At 42.4% G+C, this 19,542-nt stretch overlaps 1 pseudogene; it reads right to left on the reverse strand.

The window, feature by feature from the left end:
* Window positions 1-18,761: 18,761 nt before the first annotated feature.
* Window positions 18,762-19,250, reverse strand: LOC127490922 (large ribosomal subunit protein mL42 pseudogene; annotated as a pseudogene).
* Window positions 19,251-19,542: the final 292 nt, after the last annotated feature.

The raw sequence follows: 19,542 nt of genomic DNA on the forward strand, positions 1-19,542 counted from the left end.
CTGCTTTGAGCTGTCAGAAGTGTCAACACACCCGAGCAGTTTTCCATTGTCTATTTCATGTCCTGGAACATTTATGATTGATTATGATTATTAGCAAGCACTCCAAAGAAAAGGTGAAGAGACCCCTGCACACACTGCCAGTTCTGAGATCTGCTGCTCACATCCTAGACCACAGCAGCAGAGGAGCCAGGTAAATGAAATGTTTTCCTTTTTAGCTGGAATTTTGAGATAGAGACCTGATGACTGTTGGCCACAGTCTGAGATAGTTAATTTTTCTGTAGATTTGACGTCAAGTGTACACACATGTTCACGTTTTGTGTTTGATCAAATGTATGCTTGCCAGACTTTTGGGGGGAAATAAATAGAATGACAGTTGAATTTGACGATGAAACTTGAGCTAGAGCTGGACAGAATGTTTTTAAGTCTTGCAAATACATTTTAAAGCCAGATTAAAATAGAATTTTCTAGCTTGAAGGGATATGTGATCCTCCAGGCCACACTTTTTCACATTTTTTGGTAGCAGTAAAGAAACAGATGTTTCTGTTGACTTTGCTTAGTGCATTGTCACTACAGAGGAACCCAGACATGATCCATTCCAGAATCATAGTAGGCCTTTTTGGAGACTGTAACAGAATAGTTTGTGTATTTCTAAATACACTCTCCACTTTGGGAATGTGGGTCCCTTTTTCTTACCTGAAATTGAAGTTACAGGCCTGAAGTATAGCTTAATATCTGAATTTCCTGATTATCTTTTCAATGCCTTTTAAGGATTTTTTTTTATATTACTGTATAAAGAAGTTAATGTGTATAAGTCCCCTCTTGTCTCTTTGGGGAGAAAATAGAGTGAAATCATCGTATTCTAAGAAAAGTCCATAGGTCAGATACTGAGAAGAAACTTGCTCATCTGCATTCTTACTGATTCACAAAATGGGAATAGATTTAATGATCTATTGATAGTTCCTCAAATTATAAAGTTGTGTAGAGGAAAAACTAGGAAGAGTACGACAATTTGAGGACGTTAGGCTGTTTCTTTCCTACCCCCCTAGTTTCCCCCACCCCCACTGAACCTGTATTGATTCTTTTAAAAATTTTGAGGTGGTTTGTTTGGCCTAGCAGTTAAGATACCACTTGTGACACTCTATCTTACATCAGTGTGCTTGGGTTTAATTCCAGCTTAAGATTTAATTCCTGCTAACGCACATCCTGGGATGCAGTGGTGATGGCTCAAGTGGTTGGGTTCTTGCTGCCCATAAATATGGGGAGACCAGGTTCACTTCTTTGCTCCCAGGTTCAGCCTGGCCCTGCCCTGGCTGCTGTGTACATTTGTGTAATGAACAAGCAAAAGGAGGTTTCTCATTCATATTCGTTCATAGTTTCTCTAAAAGGAAAAGAAATGTTACTTTACTTTATTTGTGAGACAGACAGAACCTCTGTTTGCAGTTTGAGTCTCTGAATTCTTACAGTGGCCAGGACTGCAGCTTGGAGCTGGGAATATAATCCAGGTCTCTCATGTGGGTGGCAGGAGTCCAATGGAGTCATCACTGCTGTCTCCCAGGGTCTGCTCTAGCGGCAAGATGGAACCATGTGCCAGAGTTGAGCATCAAACCCAGATATTCCAATGTGGGATCGAGGTGCTGGGCTGTGTTCTGGAAATACTCTTTAACTGAAGAAGTAACATGACTAATAGCCCCCATCAAAAGATTTTAGCCAGTAGTAATGGCACAAGAAATTTATGAAGAACATAATTTTGGGTGAACTTCATTGAAGATGATCAGATATGGCATTGGTAAGGGAGAGAGATAGATAGTACCAGATGGATTCTAGGTTCTAGGCTAATTAATTGTGTTTAAGGCTAATGTTTTAATCCTGATTTGTTTGCTCCTCTTCCAGGACTTCAAAGTTCACTGCTAGCTTTTTCCAGTCAAAAATGTGAATCATTGTTATCTAGATGTAGGATTATTTGCTAAGTAATCACCATGGTAAGCAATCCTTATCTGCAAAATGGTTAATAGGGAAGAGGTTATAAAACCTTGCAGAGTAGGGGAGCCTTCATTGCAGAACTAAGAGCTAAAAGCTACAGCTTGAGACTGCAGTGTTGCTGGAGAGCTCCAGTCAGATTGATAAGTGACTTTTATTTGTCCTTTTCCATTGGTAATGAATCAAAGGAATATGGGTTGGTTTTGAGAAATAAAGATGGGTAAAATTTGGGATCCAGAATATTAAAAGCTAAGAGACCAGAATAGCCACTTAAAAATATGCTGCCAAAGGATCACAGTATTTTGTAGTGGTGCTAAAAGAAGCAGCTGCTAAGCCAAGTGCTGCTTTGAAAAAAAAGTCTTGGGACAGCCATTTCACACAGCAGTTTAGGACACCTCTTGGAACAATTTGGGGTTCCTGCATTACCTCTAGGAGTACCTGGGTTTGAGTCCCACCTCCAGGGGGGCCGCAGTGACAGCTGAAATGGTTGAGTCCCTTCCATCTTTGTGAGAGACTTGGACTGAGTTCCTGGCGCCCTACTTAAGCCTGGCCAACAGGAAGCCAGGAGCCAGGTGCTTCCTTCCAGTCTCCCATGCGGGTGCAGGAGCCCATACACTTGGGCCATCCTCCACTGCCCTCCTGGGCCACAGCAGAGAGCTAGACTGGAAGAGGAGCAACTGGGACTAGAACCTGGTGCCCATATGAGATGCTGGCACCGCAGGCAGAGGATTAACCAAGTGAGCCAAGGCGCCGGCCCCTCCTGCTTTTTAAGTAAAACTAAATAAATTTTTAAAAATATATCTTCTTTTTAATGAAAATGGAGATGTCCCCAGCCTGATAATTACTTACATTGACAGTAAAGTCGGCTTAAACCTTGTTGGGGAAGGTTAACATAACCTCTAGTCACATAAGGGTAACTAGTACCTCTTTCAGAGTCAGCCCTCTCCCCCCTGCAAAAAAGTAAAAAATGAAACCCTTTCTCTGATTAGTTAATTACATGGAAGCTGCCTGGCGTTTGTATGAAGAATTGAAAACTTTTGAAGTGCCACACTTTTTGCAAATGCTATCCTAATTCCCTTACTATTTGCATTTTTTTTGAATCTGATTATGGTAATGCCTGTTATCTTTTGAAAACACTGGGACTGGAGAACTGGAGCTGTCACAACTATTTTTGCCATGGTGTTGAAAACATTAAGAATTAGTGTCCAAAAATTCTTAATCTCTTACAGAAATTTTTTGTTGTATCTTCAGTTTTTCAAGATAATTTTGAGGGTTTTTTTTGTTGCTATTTTTGGTTTTCTGATTGCTTTGTAATTATAAATTACACAGGCCAGTTGATTAGAATTAGTTCAGTACACTTAATGGGATATTCAAAGCAAATCATTACACTTACATATAAACTCAAATGAATTTTCATGACATCTTAATGAACAAACTAGCAAAGAAACACTAAAAGGAACCTCTGCAAGTGCCTCATGTGCACCCTGAGAATTAAACAGTAAGAGACAAAGCTCAAAATAACCTTGAATCTCACTGATAAGCCTTGTAGAGGGACATTTATATACTCAAATAATTAAAGTTAATTCTTTGGTAAGGATTCACTTTTTGGTGGTGTTATGAGCTCATTGGTTAGATCAACAAGTCTCAGTTACCTGCCTCTGAAGGACTTTAATACTGGCACATTTTGGAAATTTATGCTTCACTTTTTTAAGAGTTGGGAATCTTTTTTTTTTTTTTTTTTTGAAAGAGTTACAGAGAGGGAGAGAGAGAGATCTTCCATTGGATGGTTCACTCCCCAAATGGCCACAATGGCCAGGGCTGGGCCAAGCCGGAGAAGCCAGGAGCTTCTTGCAGGTCTCTCACATGGCTAGCAGGGGCCCAAGCACTTGGGCCATCTTTGCTTTTCCCAGGCCATTAAGACAGAGCTGGATTGGAAGTGGAGCAGCTGGGACACAAACAGGTGCTGTTATGTTATGCCAGTGTTGCAGGTGGCAGCTTGACCCACTACAACACAACCTTGTCCCACAGTCATGATGTTTGAGGAAGACTTACTTTCAGGCATAGTGTCTCATGTTGTGGGGGAAACCTACAAAGACTCATTTTGCTGGGCAGTTTTAAAAGCTGCTTTTTGTCTCTTTTTGAAGTTTCATCTTATTTCTAGCTTTTACTTTACCTTTTGAATGGTTCATTTAGAGGTTAGACTGTTTACATTTGAAAATGTTGTGGGGGAGAAACACATACTTTACCAAAGTGAAACTGCTGATTTTATGTAGCTTTTTAAAGATGGATACGTGACTATTTACCCTTCCTATCTAGATAATTGGTATAGTTTAACCTCTAAATATAATGTAAGAAGACTTATTTTCTCACTTATAGCATTTAATCTTCTACTTTAAGGTTTGGTTTTGACCTATTTGTTTTATTTTAAAGATTTTATTTATTTATTTGAGTGGCAGAGTTACAGACAGTGAGAGGGAGAGACAGAGAGAAAGGTCTTCCATCGGTTCGCTCCCCAAACTCCCCAAATGGCCGCAACGGCCAGAGCTGCGCCAATCCCAAGCCAGGAGCCAGGAGCTTCTTCTGGGTCTCCCATATGCATGCAGGGGCCCAAGGACTTGGGCCCTCTTCCACTGCTTTCCCAGGCCGCAGCAGAGAGCTGGACTGGAAGAGGAGCAGCTGGGACTAGAACCAATGCCCGTATGGGATGCTGGCGCCGCAGGCGAAGGATTAACCTGTGCCATGGCCCTGGCCCCTGACTATTTGGTTTTAAGCTTTACTGATTATCCCCTGTCACACCCAACATTATGTCTAATGTGAGTAGTTGGTTTGGTTTGGTTTTTGAGAGGCCAGAAGAGAACGAGCTCCCACTTACTCACTGTCCAAATGCCCACAATATCTGAGGTTGGGCCAAAGCTAAGGGTCAGAAACTCAACCCAGGTCTCCCACATGGTTGGCAGGAGGCCAATTACTTGAAACATCATATTTGCCTTCCACGATTTGCATTAGCAAGAAGCTGGAGCCAGTAGTAAAGTCAGGTACTCTGACATGGGATACAAAGTGTCTTCATTCTTAGACCAAATACCTGCCCCTAGTGCGTGTAGTTTTTAAATTAAATAATTTATAACTTCGAGGAAACTGTTGTGGACAGTGTATGTATGTCACCAAAAAAGTTTAAACAGAGCTGAACACTAAAATGTTTTAGGTTTTTCCTAAATGTAAATCCAAGAAAAAAAAAGCCTAGTTTGCTGAAAAAAATATTTATGTGACACTTGAAGTTACTTTGTTAGGAAAGGAAAAGTAGATATTATGAAGGGACAGAATCAATCTCCTTTTAGAAAGAAATCTATTTTGGTTGCATTTGTGGTAGGACAGACAACAATGGTATAAATAATCAGGCAGGTTCAAACTTTAGCAGGCATTTCGTGTTTCCATAATCATAGTACTAATTAGTTGTATACCATTCTAGGCGAGCAATTCTGGTGGTCTGAAAGGTATATAAAATAAACTACTATAATTCATGTCTCCATGGAACTTAAATCTAGGGCAGAATTATTTAACAGATGTGAGAATTTTTTTTAAAAGATTTTATTTATTTGAGAGGTAGAGTTATAGAGAGAGGGAAGCGGGGGGGGGAGGGGAGTGTTTCCATCCACTGGTTCACTCCCCAGATGGCTGCAACTGCCGGAGCTGGGCTGATCCAAAGCCTGGATCCAGGATCCAGGAGCTTCCTTTAGGTTTCCCACATGGGTGCAGGCACCCAAGCACTTGGGCCATCTTCTACTGCTTTCCCAGGCTGTAGCAGAGAGCTGGATCAGAAGAGCAGCAGACAGGACTAGAAACAGTGTCCATATGGAATTCCAGTGCTGCAGGTGGTGTCTTAGCCCACTAAGCCACAGTGCCAGCCTCCAGATGTGAGAAATTTCAAGACATTAAAGTGGAAAATTTGGGGCCGGCGCTGTGGCACAGCGAGTTACTGCCCTGGCCTGAAGTGCCAGCATCGCATATGGACTCTGGTTCTAATCGGGGCTGCTCCTCTTCCAATCCAGCTTCCTGCTATGGCCTGGGATAGCAGAAGATGGCCCAAGTCCTTGGGCCCCTGCACCCATGTGGGAGACCCAGAAGAAGCTCCTGGCTCCTGGTTTCTTGCTTGGGATCAGCGCAACTCCAGCCATTGCAGCCATCTGGGGAGTGAACCAGTGGATGGAAGACCTCTCTCTCTGTCTCTCTGTCTTTCAAATAAATAAATATTAAAAAAAAATAAATTGGAAAATTCATATTTGTAGACAATGCGAAGTTTGAGAGCCAACTGAAAGTTTTAAAAGAAACTCTCTAGGTATAAAATTAATCATGCAAATCCAAACTTTGCATTTCACTGAAATAAGTCAAACACGTGGAAAGGCTCTTTGATAGGACAGCAACATCATACATATTCTGGTCCTACACACTTAATGTTATCTCATTAGGAACATCAGGATCTTAAGAAACTTGGTAGCTGGTTCCAAAGTTTCTATATAAAAGAAGCAAAACCAGCTATGAAAACTCTGAAAGAAAGAAAAAAAAAACAGTAAGGGCAGGCAGGCCTTGTGAAATATCTAAATAGACTATTCTGATAATTTAAAGTTTGATATTGGCATATGACTAGACAAATTGTTTCAAACACAATAAAAAGGCCAAAATAGACCCACATATGGGAATTTAGGATAAATATGACCTTTTTTTAAGGATTTATTTATTTATTTGAAAGGCAGAGTTAAAGAGAGGCAAAGGCAGAGAAAGAGAGAGTTTTCCCATCTGCTGGTTCACCCCCCAGATGGCCTCAATGGTCAGAGCTGTGCCGATCTGAAGCCAGGAGCCAGGAGCCTCTTCCAGGTCTCCCATGAGGGTGCAGGGGCCCAAGGATTTGGGCTATCTTTTACTACTTTCCCAGGCCATAGCAGAGAGCTGGATCAGAAGTCGAGCAGCTGGGACCCTTATGGGATGCTGGCACTGCAGGCGGCGGCTTCACCTGCTATGTTACAGTGCCAGCCCCTAAAGACATTTGACACTAGTGTTGTGGCACAGTGGGTTAAGCCACCACTTGCAATACAGGTATCCCATATCAGAGTGCTAGTTTAAGTCCCAGCTACTCTGCTTCCAATCCAGCTTACTGCTAATGCAAAATTACCCAAGAACTTGGGCCCCTGCCACCTGGGCTTTTGGGAAAACAGATGTAGTTCCTGGGTACTGGCCCAGCCCTTGCTGTTGTGGCTATTTGGCAGTTGGAAGATTCCCACCCCAACACCAACCCCCTACCTCTTTCTTGCTCTGCCTTTCAAATAAATAAATCTTTTAAAAAGATGACATTTCCTAAACAGCACTCTGGCCTCAGAATCAGCCCTTAAGGCATTCGGATCTGGCTGAAGAGCCCATGAGAGTATTTTAGGCATGGAAAGCCAAGACACTGGCAAAAACAAAACAAAACCTAAATGAAAGATCTCTGTGAGTGAGATCCTAGAGGAAAGAATGGGCCATCAAAGAAGGAGGTACCTTTTTCTGAAGGGAGGAGAGAACTTCCACTTTGACTCTGATCTTGTCTAAATAAGATTGTAGTTGGCGAACTTAAAAGGCTTCCATAGCCTTGGCAACCCATGACAAGAGCCTCAGGTGATTACTGATGCCATAAACAAGAGTGTCAATTGATAAGTCAACAACAGGAGTCACTGTGCACCTACTCCCCATGTAGGATCTCTGTCCTTAATGTGTTGTACAATGTAAATTAATGCTATAACTAGTACTCAAACAGTATTTTTCACTTTGTGTTTCTGTGTGGGTGCAAACTGTTGAAATCTTTACTTAATATATATTAAATTGATCTTCTATATATAAAGATAATTGAAAATGAATCTTGCGGAGCCAAGATGGTGGAATAGTGAGGGTGCGCACTGATAGTCCAGGAAAAGTTAGTTTAATAAAAGTGGAGTTACTGTAGCCACAGGAAAAGGCTCAGGAAAAAATTGCAGAGGAAACTCTTCCGGATCTAGTGGATGTGACACGGAGGACCTACAGGGAGAGCAAGTTCGCCCCCCGTGTGGAAGCCGAGCCATGGGAGCCGCGCCGCCACAAAAGCCCAACAAATAAAAACGAACAAATAAGGGGAACCGGCATGGACATTAGCCTCTCTCTCCACTGACCTTACAAAGCCAAGCAAGACAAAGAGCAGGCGCCATTTTACGTATGTAAAGAGGTGCCGGCCATTAGCCAAGCAGAAAAACCTGACTCTGGTGGGGAGAAATAACAGGAGGTTAAGACTTAGTTAGTGAAAGTGAGGAGCTAATGAACTGAGACTGTGAAAATCTGAGGGGAGGGCGAGAGAACTCACCGAGTACACAAACTCGGTAACTTGGGCAAACTGCTGAGACTGCTGAGAAATTTGAGACCACACTGAGGGCCGCATAAACTCTTTGTGTGGTCCCAGGGGTAGAGCAGAAGAATACCCACAGGGGCCAGATTTCATACATCAACTACCCACAATTCCACTCAGCTGTGTGGAATTACTTCCCAACTGAGTCAGAAAAGAAAGAGAGAGAGAGAGAGAGAGAGAGAGAGAGAGCAAGCGGGAGAACAATCTGGGTGAGTCACCTTTGGCACACCCTTAACCCTGAAGAACCAAACAGAGCTCTCTGGCCACACCCATCACAGCCTCTAAGGATCCATCAAAAGCAGACAGTCCACTTAATCTAGAGTCACAGTATAACAAGAAGAAACCAAAGAATATCTCCAATATGCCAAACAACAAATGCAGAAACCGAGGTAACAAGAACAAGGAAGACACTATGATGCCCCCAAATGAAAAAGACACCCCAATTCAAGATTATGAAGATGATGAGATAGAAGAAATGCAAGAAGCGGATCTCAAAAAATTGATAAAAACATTAAAAAGTTCTCAAAAACAAATTCTTGAACTACAGAAATCCTTAATGGACAAGACAGAAAATCTCTTTTGCAAAAATGAAATATTAAGGAGGAATCAAAATGAAATGAAACAACTAGTAGAACATGAAACTCTGATAGTGACAAGAAATCATAATGAAATGAAGAATTCAATTGATCAAATGACAAACACATTAGAGAGCCTTAAAAACAGAATGAGTTAAGCAAAAGAGAGAATATCGGACTTAGAAGACAGAGCACAGGAAAGTATACAGTCAAACCAAAGAAAAGAAGAGGAAATTAGAAATCTAAAAAATATTGTCGGGAATCTTCAGGATACTATTACAAAACACAACATTCGGGTTCTAGGAGTTCCTGAAGGCATGGAGAGGGAGAAAGGATTAGAAGGCCTTTTTAGTGAGATACTAGCAGAAAATTTCCCAGGTTTGGAGAAGGACAGAGACATCCTAGTACAGGAAGCTCATAGAACCCCTAATAAACATGACCAAAAGAGATCCTCACCACGACACGTTGTAATTAAACTCACTGCAGTGAAACATAAAGAAAAGATCCTAAAATGTGCAAGAGAGAAACGTCAGATTACTCTCAGAGGATCTCCAATCAGACTCACAGCTGACTTCTCATCAGAAACCCTACAAGCTAGGAGGGAATGGCGAGATATAGCCCAGGTACTAAGAGAGAAAAACTGCCAGCCCAGAATATTATATCCTGCAAAGCTATCATTTGTGAATGAAGGTGAAATAAAGACTGTCGCTCCCCCTCTTCATGGAGGAACGACACCAAACCCTGCCTAGGCTTCATATCCGAGTCACGGCACCATTATGTCGCTCCCCCTCTTCATGGAGGAACGACACCAAACCCTGCCTAGGCTTCATATCCGAGTCACGGCACCATTATGTCGCTCCCCCTCTTCGTGGAGGAACGACACTAAGCCCTGCGCTGTTCTTTCGTCTGCTCGGCCCTCCCCGGGTTTGCTGCTGGTTCTTCCCGGGTCGGCTACTATCCCTTCCACCTCCGTGGAAGGGCAGTTCCCCCTGGCCACATTCCCCACTTCCGCAGGGGAGCGGCACACCGTCGGCCGGCTCTTCTCGGGGGCTGCACAGGTGTTCCTTCAGCTAGATGTTCCCCATAGATGTTCCCGGTGCATGCCGTCTCTCTCCTCCTTTATAGTCCTCCTCCGCCAATCCCAACTCGGCTGAGTATGCTGCTCTCCAATCAGGAGCAAGTCCTACAGTTAATTGGTTGAACTGGAGGCAGCTGTGCGGAAGCTGTTTACTTCTCTCCCAGCGCCATATTGTGGGAGAGCAGATGCATAGAATAAGTCCTAATTCGAGTAACTTAGTCTAGTCCGGATTGCTCCCCACAGATCCCCCTTTCTTTTTATTTTTTAGCGTTGATACGCGCCTGTCTTCGGTGTCCCGCGGCACACACTCTGCTCTACTTGCTAGAGTTGCCACAGGCTCTTACAAGTCCTATCAATCAGGAAAACCGAATCCGGGTCCTCTCTTCGCCATGTTGTGAGGAGGTTTTTAGGCGCTGATGCGTGCCTGTATTCGGTGCCCTGCAGCGCATGCTCTGCTCTGCCTGCAGGGGACTTACAAGACCTATCAGGCAAACCGAATCCAAGCCTTCTCATTGCCTTATTGTGGGGGAGACTTATTAGTGTTGCTTCGTGCCTATCTTCGGTGACCTGCAGCTCATACTCTGGTCGAGCTTTGCTGGCGCTTACCGCCTTAAATCAGGCAGACCGAATCCAAGCCTCCTAATTGTTGCATTGTGGGGAAGCTTTACTGATGTTAATTCGTGCCTGTCTTCGGTGACCTGCGGCTAGCCGCCCAGGTGCTCATCGCCTCACTAATTGGGCAGACCGAATCCAAGCCTTCTAATTGGCATGTTGAGGGGAGGCCTTATTTTTCTCTATTTCTCTATCTCCGGGCATTCCTATTTCTCCCATTTTACTTCTATCTTCCAGCATTCCCATTTCTCTTTTACTTCACTTCCAAACTTCTGTTTCTCTTATCCCTGCGGCTTTCCGGCACCTCGCCCCGCCGGCGGGTTCCCGGCTCTGCGCCGCTTCAGCCCGCGCGCCTCTCTCATCTGTGCAGCTTCCCGGCTTTGCGCGGCTCGGTTTCGCGCGCTCCGCGGGCTCCACGCTTAACCCTTTCGCGTCTGAACCACGGCCTACGCCAGCGTTCCCTATCTATTCACGCCCCGTGCTCTCTCTGCACGCGGCGGCTTCCGCGAGTAACACAGCGTAGCTTGCGTCTCCACCACTAGCATTCAATCCAAGTTCCCCGGGCTAGCCTGGTGAATTCAACCCAGCGTACGTCTCCGCCCCACGGTTTGGCTTTCCGTCCTTTGCTCCCCGGGCTAATCAGACGGATCCCAATCTGGCTTGCGTCTCAGCTTCTGGTTTTAACTTTTCGCCCCCTATTCCCGGGCTAACTTGAGAATCCCAAAGTGGCTTTCGTTTCCGCCTCGGCCTGCACTCGCGGCTTCATTTTCCCTAACATTTTTCTCTACCCGGTATGTTTCCCCAAACTTTCCTCCAACAATACTCCTCCCTCATTTCTCCTGGCCTCTCCCCACAGTCCGCGTCGGAGTCTGTTTGTTCTAGCTTTCACTTTCGCTTTCGACCTTAGAGATTTCTCCCAGCTTCCCCCCGTAGTCCGTATCCGAGTCTATGCCTAGGCTTTCAATAGCTTCTTCCGGCACCTTTTTCGTCCGGCTTTTCCCTAGGCTGTTTGCTAGTCTCTCTCTCCGATATTTTCCCTAGTTCTTCCCGTTTCTTCCCTCCTAAGTTTGCTATCCGTCCTAGGTTTCCTATCCGAGCTAGGTTTCCTATCCGAGTCACGGCACCATTATGTCGCTCCCCCTCTTCATGGAGGAACGACACCAAACCCTGCCTAGGCTTCATATCCGAGTCACGGCACCATTATGTCGCTCCCCCTCTTCATGGAGGAACGACACCAAACCCTGCCTAGGCTTCATATCCGAGTCACGGCACCATTATGTCGCTCCCCCTCTTCATGGAGGAACGACACTAAGCCCTGCGCTGTTCTTTCGTCTGCTCGGCCCTCCCCGGGTTTGCTGCTGGTTCTTCCCGGGTCGGCTACTATCCCTTCCACCTCCGTGGAAGGGCAGTTCCCCCTGGCCACATTCCCCACTTCCGCAGGGGAGCGGCACACCGTCGGCCGGCTCTTCTCGGGGGCTGCACAGGTGTTCCTTCAGCTAGATGTTCCCCATAGATGTTCCCGGTGCATGCCGTCTCTCTCCTCCTTTATAGTCCTCCTCCGCCAATCCCAACTCGGCTGAGTATGCTGCTCTCCAATCAGGAGCAAGTCCTACAGTTAATTGGTTGAACTGGAGGCAGCTGTGCGGAAGCTGTTTACTTCTCTCCCAGCGCCATATTGTGGGAGAGCAGATGCATAGAATAAGTCCTAATTCGAGTAACTTAGTCTAGTCCGGATTGCTCCCCACAAAAGACCTTTCACAGCAAACAGAAATTGAAAGAATTTGTTGCCACTCGTCCAGCCTTGCAAAAGATGCTTAAAGATGTGTTACACACAGAAACACAGAAACACGGTCATCAATATGAAAAAAGGTAAACGAAGGAAACCTCACAGAAAAAGATCACAGGAAGTTCAAAACATATATTAGAAAATATCTTTGGCAAATGGCAGGGCAAAGTTACTACTTATCAATAGTCACATTGAACGTTAATTGCCTGAACTGTCCAGTTAAAAGACACCGATTGGCTGACTGGGTTAAGGAACAAAACCCATCTATTTGCTGCTTACAAAAAATACATCTTTCCAGCAAAGATGCATACAGACTGAAAGTGAAAGGCTGGAAAAAGATATACCATGCCAACAGAAATGAATAAAGAGCAGGCGTAGCCTTCTTAATATCGGACAACATAAACTTTGCCACAAAAACTGTTAGGAGAGACAAAGAGGGGCACTATATAATGATCAAGGGATCAATTCAACAGGAAGATATAACGATTATCAATGTATATATGCACCTAATTACAGGGCACCGGTTTATTTAAAAGATCTGTTAAGGGACTTAAAGGGAGACTTAGACCCTAATACAATAGTACTGGGGGACTTCAATACTCCACTCTCAGAAATAGACAGATCAACAGGACAGAAGATCAACAAGGAGACAGTAGATTTAAATGACACTATAGCCCAAATGGATCTAACACATATCTACAGAACTTTTCATCCTACACAGAAAGCATTTACATTCTTCTCAGCAGTACATGGAACCTTCTCTAGGATTGATCACATACTAGGCCATAAAGCAAGTCTCAGCAAAATCAAAAGAATTAAAATCATACCATGCAGCTTCTCAGACCATAGTGGAATGAAGTTGGAAATTAGCAATTCAGGAATCCCTAGAGCATATGCAAATGCATGGAGACTGAACAACATGCTCCTGAATGAACAATGGGTCATAGGAGAAATTAAAAGAGAAATCAAAAATTTTCTGGAAGTAAATGAGGATAACGGCACAACATATCAAAACTTATGGGATGCAGCAAAAGCAGTGTTAAGAGGAAAGTTTATATCAATAGGTGTTACATCAAGAAATTAGAAAGGCATCAAATAGATGAGCTTTCACTGCATCTCAAGGATCTAGAAAAACTGCAGCAAACCAGACCCAAATCTAGTAGGAGAAGAGAAATAATTAAAATCAGAGAAGAAATCAACAGGATTGAATCCAAAAAAAAAAAATTACAAAAAATCAGCCAAACGAGGAGCTGGTTTTTTGAAAAAATAAACAAAAATTGACACCCCATTGGCCCAACTAACTAAAAAAAGAAGAGAAAAGACTCAATAAAATCAGAGATGAAAAAGGAAATGTAACAACAGACACCACAGAAATAAAAAGAATCATCAGAAATTACTACAAGGACCTGTATGCCAGCAAACAGGGAAACCTATCAGAAATGGATAGATTCCTGGACACATGCAACCTACCTAAATTGAACCAGGAAGACATAGAAAACCTAAACAGACCCATAACTGAGACAGAAATTGAAACAGTAATAAAAGCCCTCCCAACAAAGAAAAGCCCAGGTCCAGATGGATTCACTGCTGAATTCTACCAGACATTTAAAAGAAGAAGTGACTCCAATTCTTCTGAAACTATTCAGAACAATTGAAAAAGAGGGAATCCTCCCAAATTCTTTTTATGAAGCCAGCATCACCTTAATCCTAAGCCGGAAAAAGATGCAGCATGGAAAGAGAATTACAGACCAATATCCCTGATGAACATAGATGTAAAAATCCTCAATAAAATTCTGGCCAATAGAATGCAACAACACATCAGAAAGATCATCCACCCAGACCAACTGGGATTTATCCCTGGTATGCAGGGATGGTTCAATGTGCCCAAAACAATCAACGTGATACACCACATTAACAAACTGCAGAAGAAAAACCATATGATTATCTCAATAGACACCAAGAAGGCATTTGATAAAATACAACACCCTTTCACGATGAAAACTCTAAGCAAGCAGGATATGGAAGGAACATTCCTCAATACAATCAAAGCAATATATGAAAAACCCACAGCCAACATCCTATTGAATGGGGAAAAGTTGGAAGCATTTCCACTGAGATCTGGTACCAGACAGGGATGCCCACTCTCACCACTGCTATTCAATATAGTTCTGGAAGTTTTAGCCAGAGCTATGAGGCAAGAAAAATAAATTAAAGGGATACAAATTGGGAAGGAAGAACTCAAACTATCCCGTTTTGCAGATGATATGATTCTTTATTTAGGGGACCCAAAGAACTCTACTAAGAGACTATTGGAACTCATAGAAGAGTTCGGCAAAGTAGCAGGATATAAAATCAATGCACAAAAATCAACAGCCTTTGTATACACAGACAATGCCATGGCTGAGGAAGAACTTCTAAGATCAATCCCATTCACAATAGCTACAAAAACAATCAAATACCTTGGAATAAACTTAACCAAGGACATTAAGGATCTCTACGATGAAAATTACAAAACCTTAAAGAAAGAAATAGAAGAGGATACCAAAAAATGGAAAAATCTTCCATGCTCATGGATTGGAAGAATCAATATCATCAAAATGTCCATTCTCCCAAAAGCAATTTATACATTCAATGCAATACCAATCAAGATACCAAAGACCTTCTTCTCAGATCTGGAAAAAATGATGCTGAAATTCATATGGAGACACAGGAGACCTTGAATAGCTAAAGCAATCTTGTACAACAAAAACAAAGCCGGAGGCATCACAATACCAGATTTCAGGACATACTACAGGGCAGTTGTTATCAAAACAGCATGGTACTTGTACAGAAACAGATGGATAGACCAATGGAACAGAATTGAAACACCAGAAATCAATCCAAACAGCTACAGCCAACTCATATTTGATCAAGGATCCAAAACCAATCCCTGGAGTAAGGACAGTCTATTCAATAAATGGTGCTGGGAAAATTGGATTTCCACGTGCAGAATCATGAAGCAAGACCCCTACCTTTCACCTTACACAAAAATTCACTCAACATGGATTAAAGACTTAAATCTATGACCTGACACCATCAAATTATTAGAGAGCATTGGAGAAACCCTGCAAGATATAGGTACTGGCAAAGACTTCTTGGAAAATACCCCAGAAGCACAGGCAGTCAAAGCCAAATTAACATTTGGGATTGCATCAAATTGAGAAGTTTCTGTACTGCAAAAGAAATAGTCAGGAAAGTGAAGAGGCAACCAACAGAATGGGAAAAAATATTTGCAAACTATGCAACAGATAAAGGGTTGATAACCAGAATCTACAAAGAAATCAAGAAACTCCACAACATCAAAACAAACAACCCACTTAAGAGATGGGCCAAGGACCTCAATAGACATTTTTCCAAAGAGGAAATCCAAATGGCCAACAGGCACATGAAAACATGTTCAAGATCACTAGCAATCAGGGAAATGCAAATCAAAACCACAATGAGGTTTCACCTCACCCCGGTTAGAATGGCTCACATTCAGAAATCTACCAACAATAGATGCTGGAGAGGATGTGGGGAAAAAGGGACACTAACCCACTGTTGGTGGGAATGCAAACTGGTTAAGTCACTATGGAAGTCAACCTGGAGATTCCTCAGAAACCTGAAGATAACCCTACCATACAACCCAGCCATCCCACTCCTTGGAATTTACCCAAATGAAATGAAATTGGCAAAGTACAAGCTGTCTGCACATTAATGTTTATTGCAGCTCAATTCACAATAGCTAAGACCTGGAACCAACGCAAATGCCCATCAACAGTAGACTGGATAAAGAAATTATGGGACATGTACTCTATAGAGTACTATACAGCAGTCAAAAACAATGAAACCCAGTCATTTGCAACAAGATGGAGGAGTCTGGAAAACATTATGCTGAGTGAAATAAGCCAGTACCAAAGGGACAAATATCATATGTTCTCCCTGATCAGTGACAACTAACTAAGCACCAAAAAGGAAACCTGTTAAAGTGAAATGAACACTATGAGAAACGGTGACTTGATCAGCCCTTGCCCTGACTGTTGATGAACAACTTAATACGTTATCCCTCTTAGTATTTTTTTTTGTTTGTTTTACTTAATACTTTTGGTTGAATACTGTAATCAATACACAGTTATTCTTATGTGTTGAAACTTAACTGAAAAGTGATTGGTGGTAAATATAAGAGTGGGAATAAGAGAGGGAAGAGATGTGCAATTTGGGACATGCTCAAGCTGACTTGCCCCAAACGGTAGAGTTAGAAACATACCAGGGGATTCCAATTCAATCCCATCAAGGTGGCATGTACCAATGCCATCTCACTAGTCTAAGTGATCAATTTCTGTTCACAATTGATCATAATGATAGGACTAAGAGCCAAAGGGATCACATAAACAAGACTTGTGTCTGCAAATATTAACTGATCGAATAAAAAAGGGAGAGAACGATCCAACATGGGAAGCAAGATACACAGCAGACTCATAGAATGGCAGATGTCCTAAACAGCACTCTGGCCTCAGAATCAGCCCTTAAGGCATGCGGATCCAGCTGAAATGCCCATGAGAGTATTTCAGGCATGGAAAGCCAAGACACTCTGGCAAAAAAAAAAAAAAAAAAAAAAAAAAAAAAAAAAAAAAAACCTAAATGAAAGATCTCCACGGGTGAGATCCCAGTGGAAATAACAGGTCATCAAAGAAGGAGGTACCTTTCTCTGAAGGGAGGAGAGAACTTCCATTCTGACTATGACCTTGCCTAAATATGATCAGAGTCTGTGAACTCAAAAAGCTTCCATAGCCTTGGCAACTCATGACAAGAGCCTAGGGTGATCACTGATGCCATAAACAAGAGTGTCAATTTGTTAAGTCAACAACAGGAGTCACTGTGTACTTACTCCTCATGTAGGATCTCTGTCCTTAATGTGCTGTACATTATGATTTAATGCTATAAATAGTACTCAAACAGTATTTTTCACTTTGTGTTTCTGTGTGGGTGCAAACTGTTTAAAGCTTTACTTAATATATGCTAAACTGATCTTCTGTATATAAAGAGAATTGAAAATGAATCTTGATGTGAATGGAAGGGGAGAGGGAGCAGGAAAGAGGAGGGTTGCGGGTGGGAGGGAAGTTATTGGGGGGGAAGCCATTGTAATCCATAAGCTGTACTTTGGAAATTTATATTCATTAAATAAAAGTTAAAAAAAAAGAAAAGAAAAGAAATCTTGATGTGAATGGAATGGGAGAGGGAACAGGAGATGGGAGGGTTGTTGGTGGGAGGGAAGTTATAGGGGGGAAATAGCCACTGTAATCCAAAAGTTGTACTTTGGAAATTTATATTTATTAAATAAAAGTTAAAAGGAGGAGAGGGGCTGCAGCCCCTTGCATACACTGAGAAGACCCTGTTTTGAATATGGCCTCTGGAGTTTGTAAGGCATTTATTAGAGGTGCACTTGAGTCAGACTGGTTCTGGAACAAACGCTCACAGGCCCCCGCTGGCCTCACAAGCAAAGATGGCGCTTGCCTTGAATGGCTCGCTGCGTCTAACAAGCACCTGAAGCTCCCACATGCATTTCCAGTCTTCCTGCTCTCTCACCTCAAGTGCCAGGTCTTCTACGTCAAGAGTGTGTGGGCGTGCACCTGGCATCCGCGCATGTGAAATGCATCATTAGGATTCAAGTGTTTGTGTGTGTGTGTGGGGGGGGGGTCACCACTCTGCCTCCACACATGTTTTGGCAGAGGACTTAGCATCAAGTTGTACGAAACCCCTTCTTTGCCAAGTCCCTTCACGCTTTCCTGATAAACACAGCTGATGGTCCCCACCGGGAGCATGTGGCACTGAATGCAAGTCTACCTGAAATGAAAGGTCTCAGTGCACTTCTGCTTCCACGAAGGGCCACTGTTTTCTCTGAGGTCAATAAACTGGAATGAAAGTGAAAAAAAAAAAAATTTAAAAAAATTGAAAGATGACATTTAACTCAATGGAAGTTAAAATAGATTATTCATTGAAAGGTAGTAAGGTACATAGGTAACTATTAAAAAAAACTTGGGTTCATACCATTTTTATATGAAAATTCAGTTTTAAATGTGAAAACTGAAATGTTTAGAGTAGCTTTTTTTACATGAAAGAACATTTAATGATTATTTTACTATATAATATATAGGGTGAAGATACCAGATTGCATTTTCTGAGGTGGAAAATGAGGCATAGAATAATATTCTTCTTTCACTCCTAGAGCCTCAGAATCATCTGTCCTTTGGAGAATCCAGTTTTTTTTCTTTAAATTTAAGTTATGCAAGTTTTATGTATTATGTATATGCAGATTTAGGAACATAGTGACTCTTCCCTTCCTACCCTCCCTCCTGCCCACACTCCAACCCTTCCTCCTCCACCAGGATGGAGTTTCTTATCTCTGTGATAATGTAAATGAGGATACCAATGGTGCTTAGTACTAAAGAATGTTTTTCTAAGTTGTTCTACCATGGGTCCTTGCTCAAAATGTTTACTTTTTTCTTCAAATCTGTTTTTCAGTGCTTGATCATGTGTGTCTTCATTATTAAGCACGGGATCTGGTAGAGGGATAGGTTTTGTGTGTATGTCCTCAGAAGGGTGTCCACAGAAGGGTGGTAGCATGGTATTTTCCTGCCATTTGATGGCAAAGGAAGCTCTAATTTGCATCAGAGTTATCTGGAAGAGGAACATATGTAGAATTATGGCAAAACAATAAAAAGCTCCATTTTGGATTAGAGATAAATGTTTCAAGATAGTTCTCTTTGATACCACTAATTTCACTGCTGCTGCTGTAATGATGTATTAAGATGCTGCCTAATCATTTCCTCTCAGATCTGGAACAAGACAAGGATGTGGACTTCTGCCACTCTTATTCAAGTACAGGAATTTTTAGGAAGAGCAATTAGGGAGGAGAAAGAAAGAACATCAGAATTGGAACAGAGGAAGTCAAATTATCCATGTTTTCAGATGATGTGATGTTGAACATGGAAAAACTAAAACACTCCATCAAAAAGACTTTAGAATTGGTAAAATAATTCAGTAAAGTTGCAGATTGCAAAACAAACATACAAAAAAACAGTAGCTTTTTGTATGC

The sequence above is a fragment of the Oryctolagus cuniculus genome, chromosome 11 (genome assembly GCF_964237555.1).
Source record: "Oryctolagus cuniculus chromosome 11, mOryCun1.1, whole genome shotgun sequence".
Taxonomy (NCBI): Eukaryota; Metazoa; Chordata; class Mammalia; order Lagomorpha; family Leporidae; genus Oryctolagus; species Oryctolagus cuniculus.